This window comes from Conger conger, chromosome 7 (genome assembly GCF_963514075.1).
Source record: "Conger conger chromosome 7, fConCon1.1, whole genome shotgun sequence".
NCBI lineage: Eukaryota > Metazoa > Chordata > Actinopteri > Anguilliformes > Congridae > Conger > Conger conger.
In genome coordinates, this window is record NC_083766.1 from 1,900,090 (window position 1) to 1,907,589 (window position 7,500).

The 7,500-nt window shown below is 40.7% G+C and overlaps 1 protein-coding gene across 1 annotated transcript in view; it reads left to right on the top strand.

The window, feature by feature from the left end:
• LOC133132565 (gamma-aminobutyric acid receptor subunit alpha-3-like) overlaps positions 1 to 7,500 on the top strand; it is a 133,914-nt gene that overhangs the window by 117,420 nt on the left and 8,994 nt on the right. The gene's annotated exons all lie outside the window — the stretch shown is intronic.

Consider the following 7,500-nt stretch of genomic DNA (forward strand, 5'->3'; position numbering starts at 1 on the left):
AACACTTTATTCATCATAAACATAGTAACGTTTCAGAGCAGTTACATTACAATATATACACGATAAACACGGTATTCATCATAAACATAGTAACGTTTCAGAGCAGTTACATTACAATATATACACGTTAAACACGTTATTCATCATAAACATAGTAACGTTTCAGAGCAGTTACATTACAATATATACATGATAAACACGGTATTCATCATAAACATAGTAACGTTTCAGAGCAGTTACATTACAATATATACACGTTAAACACGTTATTCATCATAAACATAGTAACGTTTCAGAGCAGTTACATTACAATATATACACGTTAAACACGTTATTCATCATAAACATAGTAACGTTTCAGAGCAGATACATTACAATATATACACGTTAAACACGTTATTCATCATAAACATAGTAACGTTTCAGAGCAGTTACATTACAATATATACACGTTAAACACGGTATTCATCATAAACATAGTAACGTTTCAGAGCAGTTACATTACAATATATACACATTAAACACTTTATTCATCAGAAACATAGTAACGTTTCAGAGCAGTTACATTACAATATATACACGTTAAACACGGTATTCATCATAAACATAGTAACGTTTCAGAGCAGTTACATTACAATATGTACACATTAAACACTTTATTCATCAGAAACATAGTAACGTTTCAGAGCAGTTACATTACAATATATACACGTTAAACACGTTATTCATCAGAAACATAGTAACGTTTCATAGCAGTTACATTACAATATATACACGTTAAACACGTTATTCATCATAAACATAGTAACGTTTCAGAGCAGTTACATTACAATATATACACGTTAAACACGTTATTCACTATAAACATAGTAACGTTTCATAGCAGTTACATTACAATATATACACGTTAAAACATGTTATTATTTATCATAAATATAATAACATGACACAGTTGCATTACAATATAAACACGTTAAACACGTTATTCATCAGAAACATAATAACATTAAGTACGGCTACATTACAATATAAACACGTTAAAACACGTTATTATTTATCATAAATATAATAACATTACATACAGTTACATTACAATATATACACGTTAAACACGTTATTCATCAGAAACATAATAACATTAAATACAGTTACATTGCAATATATACACGTTAAAACACGTTATTTATCATTAACATAATGACGTTTCAGAACAGTTACATTACAATATGTACACGTTAAAACACGTTATTTATCATAAACATAATAACATTCAATACAGTTACTATTCAATATATACATGTTAAAACACGTTTTTATTTCTCATAAACGTAATAATATTCAATACAATTACTTTTCAATATAGACACGTTAAGACATGTTATTATTTAACAGAAACATAATAACATTCAATACAGTTAGTTTTCGATATAGACACGTTAAAACACGTTATTATTTATCATAAACTTAATAACATTCAATACATTTACATTTCAGTATATACACATTAAAACACTGTATTATTTATCATAGATGTAATAATATTCAATAGTTACATTTCAATATATACATGTTAAAACACGTTATTTCACACACAACATTCAGTATGATTTATACATAAATATAAAAATATTATACCTATCCAGAAAAAATATCAGTTGCAAAAAAGAAACAAATCCCCCCCCCCCCCAAAAAAAACAAAAAAAAACATATAACAACAATTACTACATACATTACCAACAATGGACAATCCTTCATCTGCATAACAACTTTTGGTGGTATTTAAATGATGATTTGTTATTTGATTGACAGCTATAAAGGGGAAAAAAACATTTCTCATTTATAATGAGATAAATTACTGTTCTTTTTATAAAATTGTTTTTTGGCCGAGGTAACATAATATGACCGTTGCCAGCTGCTCTATGAAAGTCAGTCCAAAAAAGTAATTTCAATATGCAAAAATTCTGGCTTATTGAAATAAAGTGTATTTCTAAAAAGTGTGGCTATGCTACTATGCGTCACTATGTCACTTCCTGTCTGGGAAACAGGCTGCGGCATTCAGTGTTTAAGGCTTCCTGTAGCCCTGTCCAGTAGAACTGGTGCCGCCTGGCTTAACGCATATGGCTCTGGGTAAACTGAAGATCATTAGGGATAATTGCCAAGCTGTCGGAATTAATCTTTTCATTCCTCTTTGCTCTCGCAGTAGATGTAGGAGGGACCCTGCTAGAAGCCTGTCCCAGGGGATTCTGGGGTAGATTTTAGGTTGCAGAGCCTCCCGTGAGATTAACCGCGGTATGAAGTGCGTATCAATTAAAGCTTTTTGGAATCGTTTGTAGTGAGCGGAAGTGAAGATTGAGTTTTTGTTCCACTTCGGGGTTGTTTCAAGTGTATTTATTTGAAGGAAGGCACAGTAAGGCACATCAATAAAAACACTGAGCCAGATTCAGCCGTAAGAGCTCATTTTTCATCTGTAGTCTCTGGGCAGGTTGGTGGAAAAATGAGTCGTGTATAGTACTGGCACGTTTCGTACATAGCACCGAATCAATCATAGCAACATCAATCTACACATCACGTGTGTTATCTGCACGCAGGACTGTGAGTCTTTGGTATCATTTAAATCCAGTTAGTCGTTCTCTTTGTTTGGCTGAATTGGCATTTTTGGCTATTTGTGATTATTTTCTCCCTCTGAAAAACAGTGTCCGTCAGGCTGCGGTGAGGGAGGGTCATAGCGTTCTCTTCAGGGTCAGGAGACGGTGTATCTGTGCGAGATTCTCCCCTCTCACGCCCCCACAGGCCACGTTGTGTAATCTGTTAAGAACCGTTTCATTCGCTGACAGTTCAGCAGAACAAACCTCTCAGCTTGAGTGGAAATAACATAAAACAAGAGAGAAGTCTCAGAAGGAGCAGAAATGTATTACACAAAACAAAATCCTCTATCTAAGCGACAGCTAGGCTACGCTTTTAAGAGAGGATGGTGATGTTTATAAGAAGAACTTGTGCAGCGGTGTATATTATGCAGTTTTGTGTTTCCACCGTAGGTACACAGCTTGAGTGATGTTCTGCGGTTGATATAAGATTTCATTCTGCTGTTTTTGCAAAAAGCTGTTAAGTGGAAAATGTTGAGGAGCTTTAAAACTCTGCGATGCGAATCTTGGCGTGGTTTCAGACATTTTGTTTGTCCTTGCCAGCCATCCTGTGGAATGCACCAGAGTGGCCAATCAGAAGGAAACACCCCGTACTGGACTCAGGTCTGTCCTGAATATGTGTGGTGCTGTTTTACATGGGTCTGTGTTGTGTTTGTGTTACCCAGTTCTGTGTCGTATATGTGTTGATGTCGTACATACCGGGTCCAAGTGTGTGTCGTATATGTGTTGATGTTGTGCATACTGGGCCCAGGTCTGTATCGTATATGTGTTGATGTTGTGTGGTTGGAAGGCCAAGGCTCATTGTGATATGGGTCTGTTGAATGGCTTCCATCATTTCTGGCTGATATCAATGCTTCCTTTACCCTATAACACTATAACAGTGTCTAAAGCCCTGCTGTTTTGCTGTTTTCATTTGTTATGTATGCTTTACTGAGATGCAGTAAAACCTCTAAAAGGTGGAATGAGGTCATTCAGAGCTCTGAAGTATTGTAACTTTGAAAGTGGACTGGGAATACGCCCATTTTAACATAAATTCTTTATTGGAATGGTGCTTACGTTTCTCTATCCGTACTCTGCTTTTGTGGTTATACATTTCAAAGGGCTGATATTCAGGTTTTATTTTGTTTTTTTTTACCTTGAAAATATTTTTAAATAACCATGCTCAAGTATTGTTCTGTAGTTACACATTTTAAAGGCATTCTGTGCAGGATACTTTACCTTGAAAATATTTTTAAATATTGCTGATGCTGCAGGCAATTCCTGTCTTTGTGCACCTTTGCAAAATTGTGGACGTCCCGTGTTTCTTCTGAGATGTGTCTGGGCGTGGAGCTTTTCTCTGTGTGTGGGGCGGTGGGTCAGGTTTCTGCAGAGCAGGGTCTGTAGCCACTGCGCTGTCACAGGTGAAGAAGCACAAGGACAGGGAAGTAAAATGGCGACCCAACGTGGTGTTCAAAAAAACAGAGCAAACCTGGGAATTGATTTTCCTAGCAGGCAACAGCTATCACAGAATGGTGATATGAAGATAAAAACGATAAAAACGGATTTGAAATATAAAAACGGAGGTGGGTGGGCGGGGTTGAGGACTGAGGAGGAGACTGATTGCAAACGTACAGCACCATAGCAAGGCTAAAAGGTCCTGCATACTGTAGTGTGCTTTAATCACCAGTATTCCGGCATCACCTCGGTAGAACATTGGCTTTCCAAATGATCGCCTACATCTTCTTATCAGTTAAATACTATCACGGCCATCTTGTCTGTTTGATTCTGTTCTGGTCCTTCTTAATGTCCTCACTCTGACTTTCCCCACGCTGTACTGTGGAGGGATAAAACGTGCTCCTCTCGATAGTGTTTTAGTTTCATACTAATTGCCTGTTAAATCTGGGTTTGTACAGTGTTTCGCCAGTCCGTCTGTATCTCTGGAGCTATGTACACCCAGGTAGAGTAGTTTTAGTCCCGCAGAGCTGTAATTTCACCGCGTGTCGATAAGAAGCCATTCTGGACAACATGAGGCTTGTGGAGGTCCTGAGCAGACAGTGTCTGATGGGAGCAGACTGTTCTCTGCCACTGAGCGTCTCTGTGGGGTTATCGCCTCTGTGCAGCGACAGAGAGACAGGAGAGCGGGCGGCGTGTCCCTGCGCGGGCGGCCAGTCAGCACACCGCCGTCACAGGGCTGTTCTCACAGGGCTCACAGGGCTGTTCTCTTCTCACAGGGCTGTTCTCTTCTCACAGGGCTGTTCTCACAGGGCTCACAGGGCTGTTCTCTTCTCACAGGGCTGTTCTCACGGGGCTGTTCTCACGGGGCTGTTCTCACCGATGTTAAGATTTTTGCCTTTTTTAAATTCCGTGACTTTCCTTGCTTTTGCCGTTTCTGTGATTTGAAGTAGATTTTTCAGCAGTTTTGGATGGTAATAATAATAATAATAATAATAATAATAAGCTTTATTTATATACCACCTTTCATAAATAAAACATAGCTGAAAGTGCAACTGTCAGTGGTAAATGTCAACCTTAATGTAGATTACACGAGACAATAAACGCCCAGTCTTGGCAGTCGCTGCGGAAACGCTGCCATCAGTAACTCAGGGGGTGAAGGGAGCTGGAGACGGGAGTGGTGCTCCAGTGATCTCTCAGCCCTGCGTTACTCACTGAGGTGTGCATAATTAAAAACATCAGCGGGGCCGATTCGCCGTGTGAGTGATGTCACGGGATTGGAGGAGATGGGCCAGCCGGCCGCAGGGCTGAGGGGTGACTGATGATGATGATGATGATGACGAAGGACGGAGAGCTCTTCTGTAGTGAGAGTTCAGTTAACCAGAAAAGAGCCAAAATACCAGGAACCATCAGTCAAAAAAGATATGGGACTCCTATTCCCCTTTTCTTGCCCCAAGCTAGGAAAAGATGAAAGAAACAAGATGGGGCAAATGAGAACATGGGGCGGCCTGTAGCGTAGTGGTTAAGGTAAATGACTGGGACACCCAAGGTCAGTGGTTCTAATCCCGGTGTAGCCACAATAAGATCTGCACAGCCGTTGGGCCCTTGAGCAAGGCCCTTAACCCTGCATTGCTCCAGGGGAGGATTGTCTCCTGCTTAGTCTAATCAACTGTACGTCGCTCTGGATAAGAGCGTCTGCCAAATGCCAATAATGTAATGTAATGTAATTAGGCAAATTAAATCCTCAAAGCTCCTTCAAAGCTGTGTCAGTTACAGATGTGGGAGATGGGGAGAGGTAGACCCACAGGTCGATCATTTACACATCCCGCTTTAGGAAAAAATTAGAAAGGAAACTTCTAGTTCCTCCAAGGAACGCGTGCGCGTGCCTGCCCTCTCGTGCGCGTGCCTGCCCTCTCGTGCGCGTGCCTGCCCTCTCGTGCGCGTGCCTGCCCTCTCGTGCGCGTGCCTGTCCTCTCGTGCGCGTGCCTGCCCTCTCGTGCGCGTGCCTGCCCTCTCGTGCGCGTGCCTGCCCTCTCGTGGGTACGTGCACTCCTGGATCTGGGGGCTCAGACTGACAGTCTCAAATCTGATTGGATCGTTCATTGTGACATCATCTCTGCTGTCCAACCCCAGAACATAGGCTGAAGTGGGAATAACGAGCGGGATATTCCCGCACATTCCCGCGGGACAGAACGAAGACAAGGGGAAAGGGATCTGCGTTAGGAGCGCAGGCAGATCAGCTGCAGGTATCCCGGGGCGATCCAACAGGTGCTTTCGTTTTATTTTCTAACGAGCCAGTAAATAATCACTAATAGCCTGATAGCAATAATTACCTATTGGATTGGAGTTTAAATGTATTTTTGCAGTCCTATTATGTGCCTGCTTTTTCTATCGATAGCTACCAATAAAGATAACTGATAGCCACTTTAGGGATGTGATATCTTAGCTACTGCTAGCTAGCTTATCCCTGCCTCCTTATACAGTACAGCTTGCAAAACATGTTGTGTTAGCTGCAGTAATAGCTAGTTATCCTCAAACAAGGAAAAACATTTAATATGACAAACAAGTGAGACTGTTGTTGAGGTCATTGGAAATATACGGTTTTGATGATGAGTTACTGTAGATGTTCGATGTTTCAATTAATTTAAGGATTAGAAGATCAGGTTTGAGTGTTTAATTATTTAGTTATGTGGCTGATTGCTTTGATTTTGGCTACACAGGTATTCTCTTTTTCCTGGACATTTCTTCTTCATGTGCTGAAATATATCTGCCCATATGGGATTTTTTTCATTCCTAAAATGGACAGTTGGAATTGCCTCATTCCCTAGACCATGTATAAACAAGCACATAGCCTAGTACTGTGTTCACATGGTAACCATTACATCAAATACTGCATTTGATTGGTTGATGTTGCGCTTTTGTGATGTTGCTTTGTGGGTTGGGATCTCCTGAAAAATGTCTCCAGTCTTTGTTGAGTAAATATGTTGTTGGCAGTCGGGCATGCAATACAACACAAAATTGAGCTGCGTGTTAATAATGTGGAGTCCGGTCATTGAAAGGCTGGTTTTCCTTAGGGCAGCATCTAATGTGATGGCTTGTGAATTCAGCGTTGAATGTTTAACCATGATCAATATACTGCCCTTTAAGTGTGGTTGTGTGTATGTGTGTGTGGTTGTGTGTGTGTGTGTGTGTGTGTGTGTGAGAGAGAAATAGAGAGACAGAGAGAGACAGGCTTGGGGAGGCCAGAGAGAGTTGTGCAGGGACAGAGGCATTCTCATTGATTGGGGATTTTAGCGCATGTTTAATTCATCTGCACTACGGGGGGTCATAAACACCACAGTCATCAGCCTGTGCTGCAACTGCCTTCCCTCCATTAGCGCGTTAGCACCAATTTCGCATCGTCCTGCGGGAGAGTGGGCCCCCCAGA